This window comes from Mustela nivalis (genome assembly GCF_964662115.1).
Source record: "Mustela nivalis genome assembly, chromosome: 2".
Classification (NCBI taxonomy): Eukaryota; Metazoa; Chordata; class Mammalia; order Carnivora; family Mustelidae; genus Mustela; species Mustela nivalis.
The window spans coordinates 108,513,928-108,540,331 of NC_139021.1; the positions used below are offsets into that span (position 1 = coordinate 108,513,928).

The 26,404-nt window shown below is 44.1% G+C and overlaps 1 long non-coding RNA gene across 1 annotated transcript; it reads right to left on the minus strand.

The window, feature by feature from the left end:
• Window positions 1-353: 353 nt before the first annotated feature.
• On the minus strand, window positions 354-26,404 carry LOC309859821. Its single transcript, XR_014308945.1, has 3 exons — window positions 26,159-26,404; window positions 12,960-13,063; window positions 354-993 (listed from the first exon to the last, which is right to left on the minus strand). It is a non-coding gene; the product is annotated as an uncharacterized lncRNA (long non-coding RNA).

Below are 26,404 nucleotides of genomic sequence, written 5' to 3' on the forward strand. Positions count from 1 at the left end.
ATGCTGGAGAATCTTGGGAAAAGCATGTAAGAGTATTAGAGGTACACTGAAATTCAAGCAAATGCAACACAAATCTGGTAACTGCTGATCTACTCTGGGTCTCAATAGATGTGTACAGCGGACATTTCGTATTAACGAAACCATGTAATATGTTTGTGTGTGTGTGTGTGTGTGTGTGACTGGCTTCTTTCACTTAGTGTGACATTTGCAAGTTTCATCCATGTGATATCTCACCCCTTTCTGTGGCTGAATACTATTCCATTGTTTGGATATACCACTTTTCATTTGCATTAGAATCTTAAACTCTCTTGTTAACAATATGTTATTGAATGAACAGTATACATTACAACACAAGTCCTTGTTGTGTTGTGAATTTGAAAAGGTCTATTTTTAACACGTTTTCTGAGAATATTTAGATATGAATTAAGTACATGTAGGGGAATCAAGAAATCATGCCAGCTGCCTCAGAACTTTTGGCAAAGATGGTAACTTATGTATACATTTCTGAAGCTCTTCTCAGAATTGGAAATGGCCAAGAGACATTAAAGAAATAAAAACAAAATACCCCCAACTAATTTGTTTTGAAACCAGGGAATGATGCCAACCACATTTCAAAGAATTTCAAAATTCAAAGAATTTCTATTAAGTACAGAGCAGTGGGACCAGACGAAGTGACAGAGAGAGAAGGAAATCCTAAAGCCCTATCAGCACCCCCTAAGTTAAAGTGATCAAAGTTGAGAATGAGGATGGGATAGGTGGCTAAAATAAGAACATGACACATGGCTTACGGTAATGAAAAGCAAATTGGGGATTTTCTCTGATCCATCTTCTCAGTAACTCAGGGTTTCACATGGAGGCAGATAAGGACTTTCCCAAACAGAGTGGTATTAACGTCTACTTTCTTCTCTAGAGGATGGAGGGCTGTTTCATGTGAGCGGATGTATCAAGAGTGGTTACCAAGCCAACAGCAAACTGATGTGGAGAATTGCCTTCCTACAACAGAGAATGAAATATGGAAGTCAACCAACAAAGACAAATTAGCCCAGTGCAGTGGGACCCGGGGGCAGACTCTGGCCTCAGTTCTTTCCAGTCTTCTGTAGACTTCTTTTGGAATGGTTTTGAGAACACAAGTCAGCTCTCCAGGTGGATCTACTCATCTCTCTTTCTGTGCTTTTACCCATGGTGCCCTCATCCATTCACGTGATGTGAGACACCTTCCGTAACCCGAGGACTCCCAAATTTATATTTCTATCCAAGATTTCCCTTCAAAGTCCCAAGCTTGTCTATTTTTCAAATGGCATCACAATTGTGTCCCAAACCTGACTCCTGATTCTCACCCTTAAACCTGTTTCTCTGCTGAGAGCGTGGCATTATCCACTCCATTGCTTGAACCTAAAGCCTAGCAATTTCTTCCTCTTATTTAATGAAACCCTCTATGCCACATTTGATCCAGTTCACTTAATCCAAAATTCCAATTCCAAAAATACATCTTGAATCCTTTTGCCAATATCTGAACTACTGTGACTTCTCATTCGGATCACTGACTTTGCATCCTAACAGACTTGTTTTCCACCTTGTGCTTCCCAGGAGCAGCCACGGTAGATCTAAAGTCTCAGTCAGACCATGCACTCCTTTCCTTGAACATCTTAGTAACTTCTTATAGCATCTCCGAGAACATCCAAGCCTGGGAGTGACCTGGTTTTGTCCATCTCTTTCACTTTAGATCGTGTAGAGTGATTAGCACAGAGAAGAGCAAGAGCGTTCCCAGCCTCAGGGCATTTGCACCTGCTGTGCTTCATACCTGCCTAGTTCACACCTATCCTTTCTTTATCTGGATTGCTCATTTTCATCTTCCAAGTCTCATCTTAACTGTCACTTCCCAGGAGGTCTAGCGCATCACCCAGTGAAAGGCAGACTCCTCCCCCTTTGGTATTCTCTCTTGAAGGACTCCCTTCCTTTTCTTTAATAGCTTGCCCCAGTTCATACTGGATATTTGGTTTCTTGCTTGTTTATAGTCTCATTCACAGCAGGGAATGGGACTGGCAGCCACTCCTAGGATTTTTTTTTTCCCCTTTCACCATTTTCCTTCTGGTGCCTGACATGTGGAGATCTTCTACTAATATATTTTCCAATTAAGTGAATGACTTAAAAAATAAGCAAACATCAATAGAACAAGACAGAAATGAGATAGATGAAAAAACTCTGCCGCAGAGAGAATTAGAGGATCGCCATAGCTTTTGAAACCAGGGGATGAAAGCATTTCAGGAAAGAGGGAAATCCCAGGGAGCATTCGCTTAAGGTGCTCAGGGCACTGGGAGAAATCATAAATTCTTACAGAAGAGCTAAAAGATGTTATGGTAAGACAACAAAATGGGAGAGAAAGGGAAATGCAAGGGGATGGTAGGACCGTGGCAGAAACTGCAACAGCATTGGAAGCAACAAGGAGCAATGTCGCCGCTGCAGAGAATAAGGTCAGTTCAGTGAAAGGCGAGTGTAAGGCGCTCTGAGAACACAGAGGAAAATGACAACGAGAACAGAGAACTGGAAGGAACATCCAGGACCTGCAACGGGTAGACAAAAAAGAAAGGTGCAACGTGGATCAATGGCGGTCCTGACAGGGAGAGAGAAAAGGGAGCAAGGCTGCTTCTGAACTCAAGAAAGATCCAGATACGCCCGTGCATGAATTCATGACAAGATTAACAGCACCTGGAAACAGCTTGGTGACTTTCTTGAATTCAGGCTTACGGAATTACTTACTTACACTTTGCCGAGCAGAGTCCTACTAGTGATGGGAACATGAGCTTTGGGTGGGCAGGGGTCTGTGCACAGTAGGTACTCAATAAATATATGCCAGTTTTAACATAAAAAGTTATATACTCGTGTAAAAATCAGCAATGGGAGGAAGGATTGCAGTCTTTTTGCTGACATACACAAGCCTCAGTAAAATTACTATAATAAAAGTATATGCACTGGACAACAAAATATATACTACAAACTCTACTTGTAATCTGTGAACAGAAGAATCAAAACAACAGTGGAAAGAAACCTTAGCATAATTCCTTTGAGTTTTTACCTAATCAGAGAGACAAAAGTATCTGTAATTATAGATAAATTGAGTAATAGAAATAATACTTAAAAATATGTAACAAATTTTATTCTTTATTAAAAAAAAAGTCTTCTTTTTTTAAAGTTCCTGGAACACTAAATGACAAATCTTTAGTTAAAAATATCTCATGTGTATAATATAATTTTATTTTTAAAATTCTGCATGCATGTATACAAATATATTTTTCTGGGTAAAAATAATGCAAGATGGAGACAGCAGTAGGAAAAGTATTTTCTCTGGGTGGTGGGATTTCTTTTTGGGGGGGCATTCCAGTTTTTAAAATTATTTTTATTTAAATTCTAGTTAGTTAACATACAGTGCAGTGCAGGTTTCAGGAGTAGAATTGAGTGGTTCATCACTTACCTACCGCACCCAGTGCTCATCACAACTCGTGTCCTCCCTCAGACCCATCTGGGGGGTGATATTTTTAATTATTAAACATTTTCCTTTTATTTATATGAAATTTCTATCCTTTCTACAGTGAAGTTGTATTACTTGGATAATTAAAAAAGCAAAGGGGGGAAGCTAGCCAGCTGATACTCACATGAAATATTATTAGTAAAGAGATGGTCCGTCCTAAGAGAGGGGTAGCCAGGAAGACAGAGGAGACGTGCGTACAGACAACAAAACCTTCGGTGGGGCTTGGGAAACTTTACTAAAGTGTAAGAATTGAGAGAAATCCAAGCCAAAACGTTCTATATGGAAAAGGCTGCGAAGGGTGCCAGCGCCCATCGTAGGCAGAAGGTTTTCCCAAGCACAGCATTCCACAAGGTAAAGAACAGAAACAGAAATAATCTCAAAGGAATATGGATATTAAAATAAACATAACCTTGGAAGGACTATGTGATGCTGCTGCTGGTTTGGGGAAGTGAAGAAGACTTCCGTCCTCTGGGAGTGGTAAGAGACAGGGCGGCATAGTAAAAAGATCTCTGTAGCATTAGACGTTCTTGAATGTGAGGGCAGGGTCTGCCCCTCAGACCTAGCAACCTGATTACTGAGGTTACTAGGTTACTAGGTTACCTCAGACTAGTAACCTGATTACTGAGATGTCTCTGATGCTCAGTTTTCTCATCTATAAAATAGGGATAAGGCTACTTACTTTGGATGCTTGGTATATTGAATTATCCAAAGAAAGTCTGTGAACACATGTGGATAAACATATCTGTATGCATGTATAAGTACATATATATATATACGTATGTACATAGTATCAGGCACAAGTGAACCTGGGGTTGGTTAGGAAAGAAATGGGGCTGGATCTTGAGGAATTAATTCGGTCTGTACATGTGGAGCATGAAACACAACAGGCAGAGGGGCACAGAGTACTTGTGTCTACCTTCACAGAGCTGACACACGGCACCTTACACGGAAGCCAAAATCTGGATCATGGATCCGCAGGCGGGAGGGAGACAGCTAACAAACCCCTCCCTCCTGCATTACGAGGGAGGCTGGGAAAAGCCAGAGGAGAAAAATAACAAACCGTTCACAGAGAATTATTTGATTTTATTCGATCAACAATGATCACAGCCTCATTTTTCTTCTCCCGATCGTCCAAGCCCATTACTGGGGAGGGCAATGCAGGCGCGGAGAATTGAGAAGGTGGGGCTGGGAAGCTGGTAAAAACCCCAAACGTTCCTGGGTTTATTTCTGCCTGCTTGTCCGGGACCAGTGTTTCACAAAAGGAGTGAGAAATGAGTAACCACATGCTGGGCAAGATGTTCCTGAGAATGTCAGGAAGCTTGTTTGTCAACCTTAATTGACAACCGATGTTTCAGGACAAAGCGTGATTCTCATAATTTAATGGGACAGCATTGCTACTTAATGCCAGAGGGGGCAAGAGCGACTATAGGGCCAAAGCCTGTAGAAAGGAGAAATACGGACAAAATAATCCCCTTTTTGTTTTAGGAAAATGTAAAGTGGTGCCCCAGGATTATTGGCAAATATTATCATCTTTGAAAGCTACTACTTAACACAAATTCCGGGAAACCAGAGACTTCTGGGTAATGTGAATCACAAGGAAAGAATGCCCTATTCTGTGGCTGCAACTTTTTAATGGAATACTGGTTGATTTTGAGTGAAGGCCAGGGGTCAGGGTCAGGTTGGGAGAATTTCCTGCCTGTTTCTGTCAAGGCGCCTCCGCAAGACACTTCTTTCTTGGCCGTCTTGAAAAGTTTCCTGGAATCACCCACATGTGGGAGCCACCCATACCTCTAGGGGCAGGGCTCCCCTTTTTCTCTACATGGCTTAACTGAGGGTAGAACTCAATAGCTCTGTGTGGACCTCTGTGTGCTGCAATGGATTCTGAAGAAGATCTTTTCTGCATCAGTTCCTAATGAAGAGTTCTGTGGTAGGAAAGGACAGGGTGGGGACTGGGGCAGAAGGGTGCTTCCAAAGAGAGGGCCAGACTTGGAGGGCTCAACGTTTCTATTAGAGTCAAGGAATGATAGACAGCAATTTGGGGTTCGAGCATCGGTGGAGGGCAGGTGTGCAGGGGATGAAGCTGGGAAGAGTTTGGGACCTCCTAGCGCTTAGGGAGAGGAGCTGGCCCCAGCTAGGATGGAGAGAGTGCCCCTAGAAGTCCCCTCCTGGATCCATACCGGTGCAAATATGGTGGAAGGGGGAGCCTGAGGAGAGGGAGGTCAGTTAGGAGAAGGAGAGAGTGAGGGGGAAGGGCAGGACTTGCCAGGGTGGAGCACACAGAGAGGAGGGGGACCCAGCGACATCAAGAACGTGGAATGGATAGGATTTGGTGATTTCAGTGCAAATGATGAAGGAAGATGAGGCAAGCCCCATTGGATGCCAGTGGTGCTCTTTACCCAACAGGAGCAGGGAACTTCTTATTTACTTCTCTGATATTTTCTCTGTACGCTGATGCTTATTTTTGGCTGCTAGTGGAATCTGAAACGGAGAAAGCTAAAGATGGCTGACTGGTAGCTGCCCCATTGCTGATAGGAAGAGAGTAGATAGAACAGCCACTGCTTTCCCTGTGAGCCAGCTTTGTTCCTGGGGGAGAGACACGTATCCCAGCACGGAATCACGAGATCACCTGGCAGCGGTGGACTGGAGGTGGGTCCAGATGCCAAGGGACTGAAGGGGGAGCCCACCTCTACCTCTGCCTGGGTGGACGTGGAAGTTGGGCATTTGTGAGGGCTTCCAAGAGGAAGCTACTCTTGAACTGAGGCTTGAGGGACACGTGGGTGTTCTGTGGGTGGAAAAGTGAGATGAGAAGTGGGTAAAGACATCGCATATGAGAGAACATGGCAAAGTCGGGTGATGGCAAATGGCGCAGTCTGGCCGAAGGCTCGTGTGAGCAGAGGGAAATTGTGAAATGAAGCTAAGAAGGAAATCAGGGGCAGAGCATAAAGGGCCTTGAGGCAATGACAGGAAGTTACAGTCTTTGCCTTGAGGCTGATGGGGAGACGTTGGGGAGCTTTGAGGAGAATTACAGATGCCATTCTCTCGCCTACTCACGCACTCACCAGATGTTACCCAAGTTCCATGTTGGACCACTCTGGCAGCAGAGTGAAGGGGGGTGGCAAAGAAAAGATGTTTAGCGGAGAACACCAGCTGTTTTCCCAAATGTACGTCTTCTGCCGGGATACACAGCTAGATGACAGTTCTCTATCTTTCTTGCTGCTAGGTGTGGCCATGTGCCCTTATGCCAGTCTACGCCATGTGTGCAGAAGGGAGTTGTGCTGCATCCTGGCAAGGGCCTTTGAGACCTCTCCTGTGCTAGGCTTTATGCTTTTCTTCCTACCGGCCAACTGAGTTGAGACCTTGGAAACCAAGTCTGAAAGATCCTGGTGCTGCCATGAACATAGGCCTCCCTACTCTCCGGAATCGCAACCTGGACTGTTATGCGAGTCAGAAATAAACATTTATTATGTTGAGTCATTGTGTGTTTGGATCTTAGCTATCCTAAGCGTACACAGTTGGTGTGAAGAAAATGGAGGTCTCAGCTAGGGCCATGATGGTTTTCAGATTTGAGGATGGTCCCACCACTTCTGGTTGTCTTTTCTGTGGTTTGGAAGGAAGCCCCAGGCTTAAGCAGGAGGGATCCTAAGACGGATCAAGAACTGGAGGCCATCTCCTGCCATCGCTCATGGAAGTTACTAAGTGCTGTGTGCCACTGTTTCTTGTTAGTGAGAAGGCAGGAGAACGTGTTGCTGAAGTCATTTTGGTGGTGTCTAAGGCAATTCCCTCCAGGATTCCTTCCCCATTTGCTTTGGCACGTTCAAAGAACTTTCTGGCTCTGCCTCGACTTGTCCCCGACCACTGAGCTCTTAGTGACTCTCCTCGTTCTTCCAGATATTGACACGCATGGGCACCATCTACATAACACATTCAAGCTTTTCCCAGCTTACAAGTCAAGTCGCTCGTGCCACGCAGCCCCTCCTCTAGCTACAGCATGCTCTGTTCTCCCTCATCTCCCATGTGGGGAGCCAGGACTCTTCTCCAGCGAGCCCTCCAGAGCTGTTCCACACAAGCCTACCAGCTTAATTCCTTCTTTGCCAAACCCCGTGGATATTACCCAGTCCTTATCCCTGGTGACCTTGAAGGTCTCCCCTCAGCTTCCCTGACTGCAAACTCTAAACCTTAGTAGGAGCATGACTCCAATAACTCAATAATAGAATACATAAATATTCATGTATATGTATGTACATTTACACAGGAATATACAAAACGGCCTAGGAAATGTTAACACTGCTTGTGAACTATTAATCACGTATAATCACGTATTGATGGAGCCAAGGCCCCCCTCCCAGTCTTCGTATTTCTCCAATCTGTGTGGAGGGTCTTGCGTTCTCTTTTACTCTTCATAGAGTTTTTCTCTGGTGTATGTTTCTTTCTCCTAGTTTCTTGTGCTTGTTGGGTTTATCCCTGTTGTCCTAAAAATCTGGCAGTCATCTGCGTTTGGTCTATCACCTTGATCCAATTTCAATACCACTCCTGCTGTACTTAACGAAAAAAAAATTATGTCTATTTTAGATCTTTCTGTCCTATTCCAGTCTCTTTTTTGGACTGATAATTTTTATTAATTGCTTTGTTTTTTTTTTTTTTAGTTCAATAGCGATATTAGATACAGACCACAATTTTAGCTCCTTCCCCAAAGCTCCCTCTCGCTTTTCTTTTTGTTGTCTTTTTTCATTGACTAGAAATTCCAGATTGCGTTAGACATGGTAAGAGAGGACATCTTTATCTTATTTTTGGTGTTAGTGGGACTCATTTTTTTCACCATGTATATCATATTAGCTGCTGGCTGTACATAGGCATTCTTTATCTTGTTTGGGTTCTATCTCTTTGTTCTCTCTCTTTCTAGGTTACTGAACAAGTAAAAAAAAAGTGTTGATATCGTATTTTTATCCAATTCCTTTTGACCTTCATGCAGAAGTGAGTTTCTCCCCATTTAACTTAATCAAATAAATACATTTCCTAATGGAGAGAGGTCATCTGTTACCCTGGTCTTCTTGCTTTGTGTCCAACTGTCACTGCAGAGTAGGATGAAAACAAGACCCTGAGTGACAAGTGACAGGACATCCCCCGCCCATGAGGAGGGCAAGATGGATAGACTGCGGTCTGATTTTCTAGTTGTCGTTGTTGTGTTTTTTTCCCAGTCACAACAAGTTCTCATTACCCTCTGAGAGCAGAAGCCCGCCCCACAGAGAACAGGAGTCTGATCAGGCAGCTTCCAGGCCAGGACCTCAGGGCCCTGTTGCAGCCATGGAACAAGACAGAGCCACCTGGGGAACAGGATAGAAGCTATCTCTCTGGCTCTTCACCAACCACATAACCAGGTGTAGACATGGCATGTTTTCTCCTCATCAGCTCAACATGCCCGGAAGGGAGGCAGGGGCCGAGGTAACGAGGACCTTCTACTGTTGCTTCTTGCCTTCTCCCCCTTTTCTGAGTAGGGGCTTTGATTCTGCACTAGTTCATATCTGACAACTGCCCTTAATCCTAAACCTTAGGACTAAGCCTCAGGAGTTCCAACAGCGATGGGCAAATCCTTCTCTTATGAGCGGTAGTTGGCAAAGGTGGCCAATTATCTCAGGTGTTCACAATTATTTCCTGGACCTTTCCCACAGAGTAGACCCCAATGAGTTATATGGGAGGGAGACTCTCCTTTTTTTTAAAGAAAGAATTCAGCAGTCATGGAAGTTGAGCCATCTTTCCATGAGTGTGTGATCCTAAATCCTGTCTTAATATTTAACTGTAAAGTAAGGCAATAGCTTAAAACATTTTAAGGTCCTAGTGAGGAGCCCAGTAGGCTAGGTTATCAAACTGTGGAAGAGACTTCCCAGTGTGCTCGCTACCCCAAACAGACGTGGTGAGGGGAGAACTGGGAGCTCTGCCACCCTCACCCCCTCCAGCATCTTTCGCATTGGACCCTGGAGGGCTCCTGGTGGGCTCTAATCTCTGCCCTGCTAGAAGGAAAAACTTCTCCTCATGAGTGGTCACACCTACCACGTGACTGATTGCTACGAAGACCGCCCCCTCACACTAACACAGAACAGGCCGGGTGGGAGCCTTGATTAGGCTGCTCAGGGACCGTGCACAGTGTTTTTGGGTAGATCACACTGCTCTTTCAGCAAGGTAGAATGGGGGCTGAGAGGTCCAGCCAGTCAGGAAATGGACATGAAGATCCCAGGTCAAGTGAGACCAAGAGAGGAGGGCAAGGGGATCAGGTGAGAAGCAAGAGAGGACTTAAAAAGCCAAGGGCAGGTGAACATCATGAGGGAGGAAAGACTGTGAGGGAACAGGACAGACAGCAGAGGACAAGAAGGAAGGAACAGGTGTGCTGAGTAATGTGGGTGAGTCTAAGTAAATAATGGCCTAGGTTCTAGAAGTTTCCAGGCTGTGGTTCTTGGGAGGCACCCAGGTGTGCTTTTCCTTCTTGTTCTTGGATTTCTGTGACAGTCCTATGGATTCTCAAACGACTGACCTGTGTATGTTAGCTTGCGTGTTCTCGCAGCCAGAAGACCCAGCCCTAGACCCTGAGCATAAGAGAACCTCCTTTTGTAGGAGTGGAACCGTGAAACTCTGTCTTTCCCCTCATCCTGTTTTTCCTAATTCTTCCACCTCACAGGAATCCCACAGGTTCAAAGCATGGCTAGGAATTCTGGAGCTTGAGGATTTGAAGGTCACCAGCAGGACTGAGAGCTCGCTCTTCACACTCATGTCCACGAGGCTGGAGATCTTCTATCCCTGCAAGGAGGGCTCATTGAATGTTCTCAAGTTGCGAATGATTATCTACCAACAGTGCTGGGGAGCCAGTCTCCTTCCGTCCTACTTGTACCCCCCAAACTGGCCAGGACAGTCCCCCAATTCTCAGTCCCATTCCTTGGAAATAAAACAGCAAAAGAACAAAAGGTGAGAATTATTTCACTCAGCATAATCTCTTTGAGTCCTGTCCATGTTGCTACAAAAGTTGGGTATTCATCCTTGCTGATGGAGGCATCATACTCCACAGTGTATATGGACCACATTTTCCTTATCCATTCATCTGTTGAAGGGCTCAAAGAGATTATGCTGAGTGAAATAAGTCAAGCAGAGAGAGTCAATTATCACTTGAGAGATTGACAATTGACAAAGAGAGTCAATTTCACTTATTTGTGGAGCATAACAAATAGCATGGAGGACATGGGGAGATAGGAGAAGGGAGTTGGGGTAAATTGGAAGGGGAGGTGAACACTGAGAGACTATGGACTCTGAAAAACAATCTGGGGGTTTTGAAGGGGCGGGGGGTGGGAGGTTGGGGTATCAAGTGGTGGGTATTATAGAGGGCACGGATTGCGTGGAGCACTGGGTGTGGTGCAAAAATAATGAATACTGTTATGCTGAAAATAAATAAATTAATTTTTTAAAAAGGTGAGAATTAATTGTAGGAGATGGGCATATCAGGAGAAGATTTCCGATTGTGGCTCCGAGGAGAAAAGAGGGCCTGAATGTAATTTGAGTCAGCATGGAGAACTTTCCGTATGCCCTAGGATTCCCACACAGGCTCCCCCCGCACCCCGCGTGCTGACCTTAGGACCCATTTCACGGAGCAGCTCTTCTCAGATTGGGGCTCAAGGGTGGAGAGAAATTAGAGGGGCACGCCCAAGAAGAAAGGCATTCCCTGTGGAGAAAGAAGCACGGCAGAGGGTGCGGGGAGGGTCAGCATGCTATCTAGATGGAGAACTAAGGACAAGAAGGTAAACTGAGGCTCAATCCTGCCGTGCTCTGTGGGCGGGCAAAGTGGGCATCAGAGTTACAGGAATAGGAGAGGGATGTATCAGAGGCCCTGGGGAAGGGCTCGGCTTTGTAAGGACTGGAGTGAACATGATGGGGGAGGAGAGGCCCTTCTTGAATCACTTTAAAAACCTGCAGAGACTCAACTGACAGGTTTACCAACAGATGTAAACATACTCTGTCTCAGGGGTAGGCTCAAAAAGACACCGAGATCATGGCTAAATTAGACCGAATGTTTCATGTCTGCACTGGGGGAATGGTCTATGTCGCTAACATGTATGTCACTAAATCCTTGGATGTGCTTGTAATTTATATGAAAATGTTAAACAAAAACAAAAACAAAAAAACCCCAAACACCCCCGCCTCCCCAAACCAAAAAACAACAAAACCAACCCGGTCTCCCCCCTTTTTTTTTCCTAAGAGAGTTTAAGCTATCCTATGGTCTCTAGCCTTGGATTTTTAATTCACGGCAATGATTTTCAAATCAGTGAAACAATTCCTGCATATTATCAATTTCTGACTACAAATTAGAAAAATGCAAACCCTCTGTCTTAGCACCCGGCATCTCTGAGAAGACATTCTTTTCACAATGACATTTGAAGGCTTTCTGGAGGTGACCGATGGGACAGTCATTCTGAGTGAATTTAGAGATTTTAATTACTGTTGTATTTAATTGCAAGTGGGTGTTGTGGAAAAAAAAAAAAGCTGTCAACAAAGGAAGTAATTATTCCAAAGCATTACATCTGCTCCCCGTTCTCTGTCAAAAATTTCTCACTAAAAATGTGTTTCTTTAAACGTAACTCAAAGCAGCTGATGGAATGTAAGACCATGGAAAGTTTCAAATCCCAGAGCAAATGCTGGGGACTTGACTCAGTGGCAAAAGACCTCCCCACCGTCCCTCATATCCCTTCCCGGGGCTTCCTATGTAAGTAAGTTCGGATGCCTGCCGTTTTGTTTCCAAAGCTCAGTATTTTCTACTTAAACACTTCCTTTTCATAATACTTCTGGTGTCTCTGGAGTGTTATTACTGTTTGATTTTTCCCTTTTAATAATAACTCTGACTGTGGTACCTTTTTTTTTTTTTAAGAGAGTGGACAGAGCAACACTAAAGCTACAGACAACTGTCCAGACAGGACAAACCCTCCCAGGATGCCTGTGTCAACAGCCAAGGCCAGCATATGGAAGGTAGCCTTTCCCAAGATCATTCCTCAGCATCCTCTAGCCTGCTGGGAACCGCAAAGACACACACCATCCATAAGGCCCTAGGTACCTAATAGTTGAGCAGAAGACGAGGTCAAAACCCAGAGTTAGACCGACCCTTTCTGGAAGACAAAGAGGCAGCCGCCTTATCAGTGAATTTAATGAGCACCTATTTGTGTGTGTTAACTTTGCCAAATGCAAAAATCCCTGTCTCCAGGGTGTTTATGATATATTGACGAGACAAGGTGCATACAGACCAAAATGATTTAATTACCATCTCCCCAGGCAGAGGCTCCTAGATGATCTCCTCGGTGGAATGTCTCTTGTTCTTCCCCATTGGAGAACATCATGATTTTCCTCTTTTCTCCCCCCACATTCAGGACCCTTTTCTACATATGTAATTGTACATTTATCGACTTACCTGTTTCTTGTCTGTCTTCCCATGCAGAGCTGAGCTGTAAGAACAATAAGGCGGGGGCTGTGTTCATTTTGCTGTTGCTCTATATCCAGAAGCTAACACGGTGCCTGCAACATAGTAAGTGCTCAATAAATGTTTCTTGAAGGAATGAACGAATGAATGAGTGAGTGAACAAAGGAAAGAGAAGCTTGGCTGGGGAAAGTCTCCTAGGCCAGGAGAACATGTCGCAGGCCCAGCTAGAAAGGAAGCTGGTTGAAGCTTCTTTTGACAAGGATAAGCCACTTTCCTCCCCAGAAATGACTCCAAACGGCAGGTGGGTGGGTATCTCTATTCCTAGAGGGGCCTCCTAACTGAGGACCTCGTGGAAATAATAAAGGAATACAACAAGGGTGACAGAGATGCCATTGAGAAAAGAACCACACATATTTTATTCTATATTAACACAATCATTATATAACCAGGGGTAGAATTTTGATGACAGCCACCATCCCTTCCTCCCTGAGGGGCTACACAGAGCTGTTGCCCATTGTGGCTTGGGGAGCTGTTTCTGTTCTGGCTTGATCTAGATTTCTCTTCTCCCAGCCTCTGCTGACCTCCTTCTGAGTCTGACATGGGTCCTTAACCTACTCTGCCCATTATTCCTTGTTTTGGGGTCTTTATTACTATTTGCAGAATATTCTCAGTCTCTGAAAATGTGATTGCTCAAATTTCACTTTAAAGACAGTCGGTATCAGCTGATATTTATAGGAGTTTTACCTCCCTCCGCTCTAGGCTGCAGAAAGCCTCCTGCCGGGAGTTGAATGATGACTATCTCTTCTTCAGTTCTGTCTATAGTAACTCCCACAGGGGCGCTCAGATATGTCACATGCACTTTTGTTTTGTTTTAGCTTAGCTTTAGGTCAGGCTAGTGTTTGGCTAGAAAATGAAAGATGGGTTTTACATCGCTTTTCTGCTAGGCTCCTAGCAAGCCACTTGTGGTTGTGCGTGTGTTACTCTTTGGGAACTTAAATCTAGGAGGACTTGGAGCTCTCAAAATTATTGGCTTTTAGCAAGTGAATTCTTTCTTTAACTTCTCTTGCAAAGACACAGTATGGACCATTATGTCAATCCAATAAACTGTGTGGGGGGTGGAACAATGGGGGAAAAAAACACTGAATTGTGTGTCTGGGGGCCAGAGTCCAGCCTCAGTTTGGGCCCCAACAAACTGTGTGGCCTTGGACTGGTGCTCATTTTTAAACTGCTATCAGCTCAAGCAAAACCTGGGTCAGAGCAGCTTTTGAAACTGGCCATGATCCACTGTTTGCAAAAAAAAAAAATTTAATATCCATGCTTCAAATGGGAAAGAACTAGTAGAAAGCTTATAAGAATAGCACTGAAAACTGCTATCATCAGCAATGAAAAGAAGTGAGGATGAGAAAAATATCCATTTTTTTTTTTCATTTTACAAAAGAATCCCGGCTTATCATTTTCCCCCTTCTCAGCATACAGAGGCAGCCTTAAAACGTGAGTTAACCAAAGCAAATGATTCCGAGCTAATATTTTGTTGTCTTTAAAGTTATAGCAGCATCAGATGATTTTATAGCCCACTGGGGCCAGAAGATTCGCTGGGAAGCAGAGTGAACCTACATGAGCAAGTTGTACTATATAAAGTGGCAAGTGATCTCAGACAATTACAGAAACCTTCCTGTCTCAGTTGGTACCCTGGAGACAGCCGATAATGCTGGCATACACTGCTAAAACTGTCAGCAATAAGACGTGAGGAAAACCCAAACCAGAACTTTTAACAAATTATGAGGTTGTGGAAAAGAGCAGAAACGTCTTGGTAATGACTTACATTAACAATACAGCTGCCTCCTTGAGCTCCCCGAGTCATAAAACACTAACAGCTAGGGGCTGAAAGGAAAACATGTGCACATTATAAGGAAATGAAGATCAGAGAAACGGACTTTGCATGGGGGTGTGGTGGTTGCCAAGCTAAATGCAGAAGAGCCATGGTTCCACTGATGCGAAAAGAGTCAACCACGACACAGGGAAGGCGGCCGAGTGGGCTTATCTCATGCACAGGCCACAGTGACTAAAGGTGGTTCAGGTGGAAATCGCTGGGTTTAAACCACCAGCAGTAGTGATGGGGGCTATAGCTCGGTCTCCTCATCCATCAACTATGGCTTCTGTAAATAAAGCATTTTGGGGGCACCTGGGTGGCTCAGTGAGTTAAGGCCTCTGCATTTGGCTCAGGTCACAATCTCAGGGTCCTGGGATCAAGCCCCACTTTGGGCTCTCTGCTCCATGGGAAGCCTCCTTCCCCCTCTCTCTCTCTGCCTGCCTCTCTGCCTATTTGTGATCTCTGTCAAATAAATAAATAAAATCTTAAAAAAAAAAAAAAGCACTTTGAAGAGTGCCTTGTGACTGAACACTCTGGAAATGTTCCCTGTTACTACTCTCATTTCTACTGCCACTGCTAGGAATGAGCCTCGTCAAACAAAACCAGACTCTTTTTTCCCCCCCAAAACATGGATAAAACCAGAAAGTAATATTGGATACTGGCAAACGACTTCAAGAGTTGGTTAGACACAAGTCTCTATGTTCCCACATTGTTGGTTTATTCATTTTAGTACTGATTTATACAACAAATATTCATCGAGCCCTGTACTGGGGCAAGGCTCCATGGCCTAGGATTCTGACAATGAATAAGATATAGTCTCTGACCCCAAAGAGCTCACAACCTGGCTGGTGGAGAGCAGACAGAGCAGACATTCTGAGGAGTTACATTTCAGGTAAGGGAGGGTACAGCGGGAGGACAGAGAAGAAGGAAGCCAGAGGGAGGAAGCCTTGATCCAGACTGTCTGGGGTAGGGGAGGAGAGTGGGGGTGGGCCACGATCAGGCGGCATTCCCTAGAGGTGATGTCTGGACAAAAATGTGAGGTGTCACTGTTTCAGTTAGAATGGAGACGGCCAATCAGATTGAGGGTAACAGCCAGAACACCTTGAATTCCCTAGCACCATTGACCAAGAACTCAAAGTGTGCTTTTGAAGTCAATGCATACCTTTGTTCTTTCTTCCCTTGGTAGTTGTTTAAAGAATCTTTATGGGCCATGATTTTATATTATCTCATCTTGCAAAGGAAATGCTACTTTTATTTATTACTTATTATTTTTTGAGAGAGAGAGAGAGTGAGCTTGCAAGTGGGGCAGGTGGGGGAGGAGGGGACGGGGAGAGGGAGAGAGAGAGAATCTTAAGCAGGCTCAGCACAGAGCCTGACCTGGCTCTCAATCTCACGATCTCATCACCTTGAGCCGAAATCAAGAATTGGATGCTTAGGGCACCTGGGTGGCTCAGTGGGTTAAAGCCTCTGCCTTCGGCTTGGGTCATGATCCCAGGGTCCTGGGATGGATGGAGCCTGCATCGGGCTCTCTGCTCAGTAGGGAGCCTGCTTCCCCTCTCTCTGCCTGCTTCTCCGCCTACTTTTAAACTCTGTCAAATTAAAAAAAAAAAAAAAGTCTTTAAAAGAGTTGGGCGCTTAACTGACTGAGCACCCCATAGAGGAAATAGTACTTTTCACGCTAACAGCATACATTTATAAAGGGTAACTTGCCACCATCACACTATGTAAGGTCCGTCTGGATGCATGAAGTTCTGTGGGGCCTTGGGCCGACCAAGACTGACCCCTAGTAAGGTTGTGCAGACTCAGGGTCCTAGGGCAGAGCCACTCCGGGCCCTGGGGTGTGCAACTGGGTTCCTGTTACACCACAGCTGGGCAGGAGGTAGACGCGATGGCTGTGGCATCCTTTGTCAGATGGAGAGGAAAGAGGTGGGGAAAAGGAACTCACTGTGAGCAGATAGAAGGCCAATGAGGCTACAGGTGAGGTCCTGTGAGAAATCCAAGACTGCCCTGCTCAGTACGCCATTGGGGGAGCGCCATAAGCCAGAGAAAGGTGCCGGTTCCCTTCCGAATTCAGGGAGAGAGCGACCTCAGAAGAAGTCCTGGACACCAAGACACAGAAATCAAGATTTTTTTCTAATCCTGAAATTGACCACTGTTGATTTTAACATGCAGTAGAACAGAGAGACGTTTTCGAAAGCCCTGGAGAAACTGTCGGTGAAAGCGTTCACATAGGGAATGCGCTTCCTGTTGTTCAATGCAGCTGTCTTCTTGTGGAACTCCCCTTTGAAAAATGAACAACAGACTTGAGGATCTTCAAAGAACAGAGTTCTGCTCCACCCTAGCTCTGCACATCTGAAAAACGGGAAAGAACATTTTCCGTCCTTTTTATTGAGTCGTGACCCTCAAAATGCATTTCCTTAATTCAAAGAGTCCCTCAAACATTTGGTAGTTTAAACGATTGGTTTAAAATATGTGAATAACTAGGCTTCATTTGTTGGGAATCAAGACCACTTGGAGAAAAAATAGAGAAAGATGCAAAGAATGTCTGAGAATTGTGGGTATTTCATTCCTTTTAAAAACCACACTTCACTTGCTCAATGAAAGAGAAAAAAAAAAAACTTTTATTTTTAAAGCTTCTTTCAAGCTGAAATTGTCTATGTCCAAGCTGTAGCCTAGAGCAAAATTTTACAGCTGAGTAACAAACTTCTTAAAACAGGGATTTATAATGGAAATGCTATCCGAGAGTTAATTACAGTGGGCTCCAGAAGGGTGTAATTTTTTTCATCAGTTCGGAGAGAATGCCAACCTGGTGTGACCATATTTACCCCAAACCTCAGACTCCATTAATTCATTCCACTGGGCTATACAGCAAAAGCCATTGTCCAGGTCCCTCCCCCCCCCCCCCCACTTTATAGCCCTAGTTTGTCTAAAAGGTTTCAGAAAAAGAAAAGTTCTTTTAAGAGAGGCCAGTATCAATAACAGAGGTTTTAAACTAGGACAGCCGAAGACCAAGAATGAAGTCCTGCCTGTTCTTAAGGGAAGAAACACAAACACACTCTTACTAAAAACAAAGTTTAAAAACCTGAAACCTTAATTATCTTTAGACTTCTCTTTGGACTTTGACAGGGTAAGGTTTTTGTTCCTAGGAGGTCTGTTTTCTGAAAGTGCACCTGCTGCCTTATTGATGACTACAGGAGTTAGCCTGTGACCAAGGGGACTTGGTGACACCAGGACCAAAGAGCAGAATTACTGGGGGGAATTTAAAAAATAGATCTGCCTGAGTTCTAATGCTAGAAGTTTAGATCCAACAGCCTGGGGGTGGCCAAGAGATTGAAAAGTTCCCTTGTGGATTTTAACAGGGGGTCAAGACTCAGAATCAGAGCTCTGTCCCTTCTACAAAAAGTGGGGACCATGGACCAGAAGTGCCCGAATCATCTGGAAAGGCAGAATCTCGGGCCATGCCCTATTAGAACCTGTATTTTAGCAGGACAATTGGGGGATTTCCCCAGGGCATTAAAGTTTGGGAATCAGGGCCCTACACTACAGCTATTGCAAACAACCTGCTGATAGTCTCAGACTCAGTCTTAGAGGAGTTCCAGTATACCCACCGAAAATATGATCTGCCCGACGTTCCATGCAATAAATACAGATAGGGAGTATTCCTTCACCCGATCAGAGTTGGAGGAGAACAAAAGGATGGTACTGATGAGATGGGTGTCCCTAAAGCTTTCTGGGCTCTGGATCCAGGACACATGCAGAGTTGGAAAGTGGGATGACAGGAGGGAGAGGGAGACAGCGGTTGAAATGAGTGATGATTCATCCATGTTCATAATGGAGCAGCCATTAAATATTTTGAAAATCATCTGTTTTTCTGTTTTGGCACACCCCAGTGTGTTTCTTGTCATCACCTGAAGCATGCCAGGCTCTTTCCATCAAAGGTCCTAGCCCTAGGCTCTACTTCCCCCTGGACGCTCTTCTCCACATCTTTCCATGGCCAGCGACTTCTTGGCATAAATAACCCAGCTTGTCACTTGGGCAGCAAAACCCTCCTTGGCTACAAGCTAGCGTAGCCACACAGAATTTTATAACATCATCTTCCTTTTAATTCTCTCCATAGCACTTATTCCATCTTGTTTCTTGGTTTCCTTATTTGTTGGTTTATTCTCTCTCTCCCCTCTTTAAAATGCATTCTTCATGAGAATGGGGAACTTGTCTTAATTCAGTGCTCTGTCTGCATTCAGTCACTCATTCAACCAGTGCTGCTTGTTCACGGGCCATCTGTTATGTGCAGGGACAGTTCTAGATGCCAGGGATGGAGTACTTTTAAGAGTGCCCGCCCTAGAAGAACTGTTCAATAAATCTTGATAGTTAAACTAATCCATGCTCTTCAACAAACATTTTTAAAAGACCATTATAGGCTATTCAAAGTGCTCTGAGCTAGAGGATTACAAATGTAGATTCTAACAATAAGGAGTTCATATTCTAGTATGAACAATAAGGCAATAAGATAACCCGAGAAGCATTAAAGTAGCCTTCAGAACAAAAAGCTTTGGGAAGGACAGAGTCAAGAATGCTACTTAGGAAAAAGTCGAGGGGAAGCAGTGTCTGGAGATCATTTTGAGAGATGACATTTCTAGAATACCCTTAAAGGGAAATCAGGTAGGACCAGTCAGAGAAATGATAGAACATTCCAGTTAGAGGACAAGGCTAAGCAAGAGATGTGAAAGAAGATGAAATGAGTGAAATGGTCAAGAGGCTCATGGGGCCAGAGGGAAAGTGGCATTCAGGTAGAAAGTGAAAGAAGTGATGCCGGAAAGTCAGGTGGAGGTACAACCCTGATAGTACCACCAGCAGCATTTTAATACGGTCTACCTTTCTGGTCAATAATTTCTCTGTATGCATTAGGGATTTTTAAATTGTTAATTCTCTTAGACTCAATATTCCCATTTTTAAGTTTTGTTTTGTTTTTTAAAGAAAATAAGCATATATCTGGACAGTGATTTATGTTTAAAATGTTTGTGGGTAAAGGGTTTATAAAGCTTTTCCCTATTTCCGCATGAGAATTTGACCTTCATTTACCTGGTAACCTGATGAAAGGGCGCATCAAGTATGTTGACAACTAGTCAACATGACTTATAGTAAACCTGACCGTGGGCTGTGCTGAGTGGCATCTAAGCTATGGGAACTATAAATAACGGATAGGAACCATAGCTCTGAGCTTCTCTGAGCATGTGCTCTTATAACTGGACATGTTCTTTATAAGGACCCTGAAACTTGTCCCAGTGAAACTGTTGTCAGAGTTATGGTTCCCTGGGGAGGCATAAGGCTTCTAAACCAGGACAGTTCCTGTGCTTAACTCGATGTGCATTTCATCTCTTTGCACATGAACTTCTGTGGACCACTGCAAGGAGTACCCATTTTTGCCCTTCCAGCAAGCTCTGTTCCCGTTCTACATAACTTTGAGTAGAATGTGTCATGTGTGTTCTTTGTGATGCTGAATGTTGAGAACCAAGAAGAATTCTTGATGCTAAATGTATAAACCAGAGTTCTGTTTTTGTTTTTTTTTTTAAGATTTTATTTATTTATTTGACAGAGAGATCACAAGCAGGCAGGCAGAGAGAGAGAGAAAGGAGGAAGCAGGCTCCCTGCTAAGCAGAGAGCCTGATGCGGGGCTCGATCCCAGGACCCTGGGATCATGACCTGAGCTGAAGGCAGAGGCTTTAACCCATTGAGCCACCCAGGCGCCCCAAACCAGAGCTTTATAAGATCAAAATTAGGGACAAGCTAAATGCCTAACAATAGAGGAATATACTCTACTCATAGAGTATAGTTCATTCAAATAAGCAAGAATAAACTATTGGCATTACTTCAAAATAAAAAGCTGCACAGCAAAGGAAATGATCAATGAAATGAAACGGCAACCTCCTGAATGGAAGATATTTGCAAATCACCTATCGGATAAAGGGTTATTATCCAAAATATATAAAGAACTTATACAACTCAACACTCTCAAAAATAATCCAGTTAAAAATGGATAAAATACATAAACAGCCACTTCTCCAAACATCCAGATGGCCAAAAGACACAAGAAAGGATGCTCAACATCACTGATCATCAGGGAAATGCAAATCAAAACTACAATGAGATAGCACCTCACCCCTGTCAGAACGGCTGAAATAAAAAACCCAAGACATGAGTGTTGGCGAGAATGTAGAGAAAAGGGAACCATTGCGCACTGTTGGTGGGAATGTAAACTGGGCACCCACTGTGGAAAACAGTATGGAGGCTCCTCAAAAAGTTAAAAATAGGCATGCCTAGGCGGCTGAGTCAGTTAAGCGTCTGCCTTTGACTCAGGTCATGATCTTGAGGTCCTGGGATGGAGCCCCGAGTAGGGCCCCCTGCTCAGCAGGGAGTCTGCTTCTCCCTCTCCCTCAGCCCCTGCCCCTGCTTATGCACACACATACTCTCTCTCTCTCAAATAAGTAAAATATTTTTTTTAAAGTTAAAAAAAAAAAAAAACAACTACCTCATGATCCAGTAATTGCACTACTGGGTATTTACCTAAAAAATACAAAATCACTAATTCAAAAGGGTATATGCACTCTTAAGTTTATAGCAACATTGTTTACAATAGCCAAATTATAGAAATGATCCCCATGTCCATCACTAGATGAAGACATAAAGAAGATGTGGTATATGGAATGGAATATTACTCAGTCATAAAAAAGAGCTAAATCTTGCCATTTGCAACAACATGGATGGATCCAGAGGGTATAATGCTAGGTGAAGTAAGTCGGTCAGAGAAAGACAAAGACCACATAATTTCATTTATTTGTGGAATTTAAGAAACAAAACAAATGAGCAAAGTAAAAAGAGAGAGAGAGAAAGGTAAACCAAGAAATAGGCTCTTAACTACAGAGAACACACTGATGGTCACCAGAGGGGAGGTGGGTCGGGGATGGGGGAAATAGGAGATGGGGATTAAGGAGTGCACATGTGATGGGCCCCGGCTGACATATGGAAGCACTGAATCCTTATATCATACCCTCGGAACTAACACTACACTGTACGTTAACTATACTAGACTTTAAAATAAAATTTGAAAAACAAATAGATCTACTTCATTCATAAAATGGAACATGAAGCAGCTCTAAAAGTTCATGTTTCTGAAGAATAATATCAATGGGAAATAAATGTTCATAATATATATTAACTTAAAAAGTGTAATATGAGAAGGAATATATGGTGTGAACACGTAACACATGTTTGTATGAAACAGGAAGGAGCTCCAACCAGAGTACAGGAAGAGAATATGGCCACATATAAAGACATCTTCCATTTTGCCATCTTTTCCCTTCTCTCTTTTCCAAGGTGCAACTAATTTTCCCAACTCAGATATTGGTGATTCATGCCATCTGGGCCATCACAGAGCTCAGTACCCTGGCCACAGTGTCCAACTTATGACCAAGGTCAACCGATCAGGGTTTCTTATGCCCATCTCCATAGTCACTGCCTGGGCATGTGGGCTCAGGTGGTACGCGAAGGTACAAATACTGGGACAATAAACTGGAACTCTTGATTTGTTTTTGGATGAAGAGATGAGAAAACAGTGTGGTTAGCGCCCAGGTTCCTGCCATGAGGTGGGGAGCAACAGTCACCTTCCATCCCGCGGGCTGCCCAGGGAGGGACGGTCAACTTGTGTAAGAGTTAGACAATCACAATATCACAGAAATCCAGAACAAGGAAAGGATGTGACACGTGTTTGTTAAATTTAGTTCAACAACAATACTTTTCTTTTTCTTCTCTTCTTTGAAAAAGCCTGCTAGCACCAAGGTCTCTGAGGTCTGCTGGTATGATCTGGTCTTAGGACCCAGAAAAGAAATGCTGCTCTAAGGAAATAATGGATCAGGCCATGGACCATGACTTTCTTCTTTGTTCTTTGTTTCATTTACTAGATATTTTTACAGCTAAAAATTACTCTTAATATATATGTTGAACATAGCTTTTACACAATATGCATAGACATTATGCATAGACATATATGTATGGCTTACAAGATGGTAACATGCAAATGAGTTCATGATTTTTCCTCTTTAGGCTTAATAATGTGCCATAAGCATCCTTCTGTGCCAGCACACAGGGCTCTATGACTCTGTCATAATCACTCTTTACTACCCTCCTGTGAACTGACGGGTACAGTCATACCTATCTTGGCCACGTGACCTCATTTCACCGCTAGGTGTCTCAGTGTTTGTCTAAGTGGGGTTAACTTACAGAGGATTTGCTGTAAATGAAAGTGAAATACTGTAAGTAAAACCCTTAGCACAGGGCTGAAACAGAATGGGCTCAGTAATTGGGAGTTCTATCACTATTTCTCCTATGGAATTCTTACTCCATTAATATTGTCATCAGTGGATAACTGAGTTATTTCCGATTTCTGACTCAACAAACAAGACCGCAACACACAGTTTACCCTTGTGTGATTTTTAAAGACTAAACTCCGAAAAGCGAGACTGCTGGGCACAGTATATACCACACGCATACAAAGAGAAACGTGACAGCATACACACATGTATACACAGCATATACACAGCATATACACAGCATGACCCCAGGACTTTGGAACACAAAGACACTCTTATGAAGAAGAATATTTCAGGGGCTAAGAGGTTATCTCTTGGGAGCTGGCGAAGGGCTAGTCCTAAAGACACATTTCTTTGGCAAGTGTGGGGTCTGAACGACACAGGCCTGCTGAGTTAACCCTTTTCTGCCCCCGGGGAGATGCATGAGCCAAGACAGAGAGGTGGAAATGCACAACCCACACTTAGGGACAAGAGTGCAAACCAGTAGCATTAAAGGGAAGGAGAGGAGCGAGAGGTCAAGTGGAAAAGTAGCTTCGCCCAAACCATGAAGAGGAACCATGAAGAGGTTCAATGCACAGAAGCACGGGGATGAGGATAACACACGTGGGAGTGGTTTTAAAGATAAGCTGGAGGGAAGATTCTGGAGCCTGGGGACCCTGCCAACACCCCGTGGGACAAGATGGCCTGAAGCAGTGGGAATGGAGAGGGCCTGTGCAGGAGACTGTGAAAAGCAGCCAACTTTCAAAGTCACTGAAAACGGGGACAAAGCTGAGCGGCTAGAATCCTAGAGTCCTCTAGGATCGTAAGCCCATGTGGTTAAAAGTAACAGCCTCCTGATACCAACAGACGTGCCAGGAGAGCCTTCGGATCCATTCACCAACTGTTTATTAAGGGCCTACCAAGTGCCGAATGAACCATCATCCAAGTTTGGTTCATGAGCCCCCCTCCGTCCCCTGAGGAGCTTGTCGACAAAGCCTATTACACCCCCCAAGAGCTACCAAATTCAAGTCTCTAGTGCAGGGCTTGAAAATCTGCATTTTTTACAAGCTCCCCAGATATTCTCACCACTAAAGTTTGAGATTCTCTGTTCTCTCTGGTGCCCAGAAAGTCATTTACACTGGGAATACACTGGGAATTTAAATATATCTCAAGTTGTGAAAAGAGGAAGGAAAAAACTATAGAAACCAATAGATACAGGGGTTTTTTTGTGTTTTTTTTTTTTCTTCCTCCTTTTTTCCAATTCAGGATGGGAATCTCCATGGTAGGCATGGAGTGAGGCTAAAACTACGACATTTTTCTGGGTGGCTACATATGTGTGGGTGTGTGTGTGTGGCCTTTCTGTTAGGAAAGGATGGCTAAGATCTGCAGATGATGAGGATGTCCAAGTGCATGGCCCTGTGTGCGATCTGATGAGGCCTAAGCTCTTTTAACCAAGAATGACAAGGTCTTTGCCCAGCAAAACCCAAGACTGCTTCAAAAAATACATGACATATATTTTGGAAATGAGCACATTAAAAGATGCCTTTATATATGGAGAAAGCAGAGAATTTTATTTAAGTTTGGGCAGCCCTTTAGAACGTTCATGAATGTTTTTAAAAGCAAAGCTCCAGAGGAAGCAAATGTTGCTAGTGACAGCCCAGAGCTCAGGACATAAGCCGAATGAAATAAAAAATCCAAGGATTTTTTGTTTTTGGTTTTCTCTCCTAACCTCTTCACCTGGCCTTCGCCTCCCCCTCCTGCATCCTTCTCCTTCCCTATAGGAGTCCTTTCCCCTCCTGGCCGACATGGAGAAGCAGCATGTTCCAGAATACGCAGTTCTCTTAATCTAATACAGCGCTGATGGTTTCTTTTATTAAGTTTCAGCATCCTTCTGAAAATCTGGCAAATACTATGATACATGCTATCTCCGTTAAATGTATTAAAAGAACATTCAATCAGGAAATTAGTCAACTATTCTCTAAATAAATTATATTTGAGATGCTACATATAAAATATGATAATTCAGAGAGTAAATCAAATTATACATAATATTTTAATGTTCTGTTGAAGAGAGTGAACAGGGCATAAGCTTTAGGGCCAGACAGAGATCAGTTTGATTTATGGCTCTAGATTTGGGGAAGTTATTTAGGCTTTCTGAATCCATTATTAGATTCTCATCCATTACCATTGTTTCTGAGCCGGGCATTATTGGCATTTGAGGCAGGATAATCTTTTGTCCCATGAGGTGGTCCTCAGCATTTCTCACCGTGGTCCTCCTCCTTTTTCTGGCTACTAGATCCCAGGAACATTCTCAGCTCTCACCTTGAGATACCCGAATACCGTTACAAACCTGCAAACTCCCCCCCCCCCCCCCGGGAAGGTGGTGATGCTCCCAGCTAAAAGCAGGTGCATTAAATGAATAATAATAATGCCTCTCCAAGTTGGAAAATTTTTCCTGGCACTTTGGAGTAAACAAAGAGGTAGCTTAATCCCAGCCCGGTCCACAGGGGCCGCTGTGCAGAGCAAGCTGCTTCATCTAAACATCCCACCGATAACACTGCAGTAGGAGTAAGACCTGAGGGTTGTCCTAAGAATGCAATGAAGCATCACGCGCTAAGCACCGGGCAGCCAGGCTGGTGCAGTCAAGTCAGTCACGGTGGGTGCTGTCCAGATGGGAAAGCCAGATGCCGGAGACGAAGGACAGCGGAGGTGGCCAGGAAATCAGTTACCTTGTTTAAGACGTTTTGCAAAAACAGGGAGGTGGGAAGTAAAAAGTTACTAGACAGATTCCAGTTGTCAGTTTCTCTCCCACGCCCCTCCCCTTCCTGAAAACACTGTGTGTACTTGACGCGCTCTCTTGAAGGCCTCGGGCTGGGATGGTAGGGAAAATAAGGCTGAGTTTCAGGAGGATGTAAAGGGCCGCGAGGTGGCGTGAGAGGATGAGGATGCCAGCTGGGCACACAGGGACGAGAGCTCACCAGCATTCTATGCGGCTTTTCCAAACTCCAGGCTGCGCTTACGTGTTCGCGGACCATGCCCAATGTCCCCGAGATTTTCACCTGCTCTGCACTCTATTAACACCCGGCAACAAGAGAGATGGCCAGCACTCATCAGAGCTGCTTAAACGAGATGAAGCTCAAGAAAAAGGAAACTGGAACGGATAGTGTGCTAGCTAAAGGAGAGGCTGGATCTACCGGGAAGGGAAGTTATCTCTTCCCTACAAC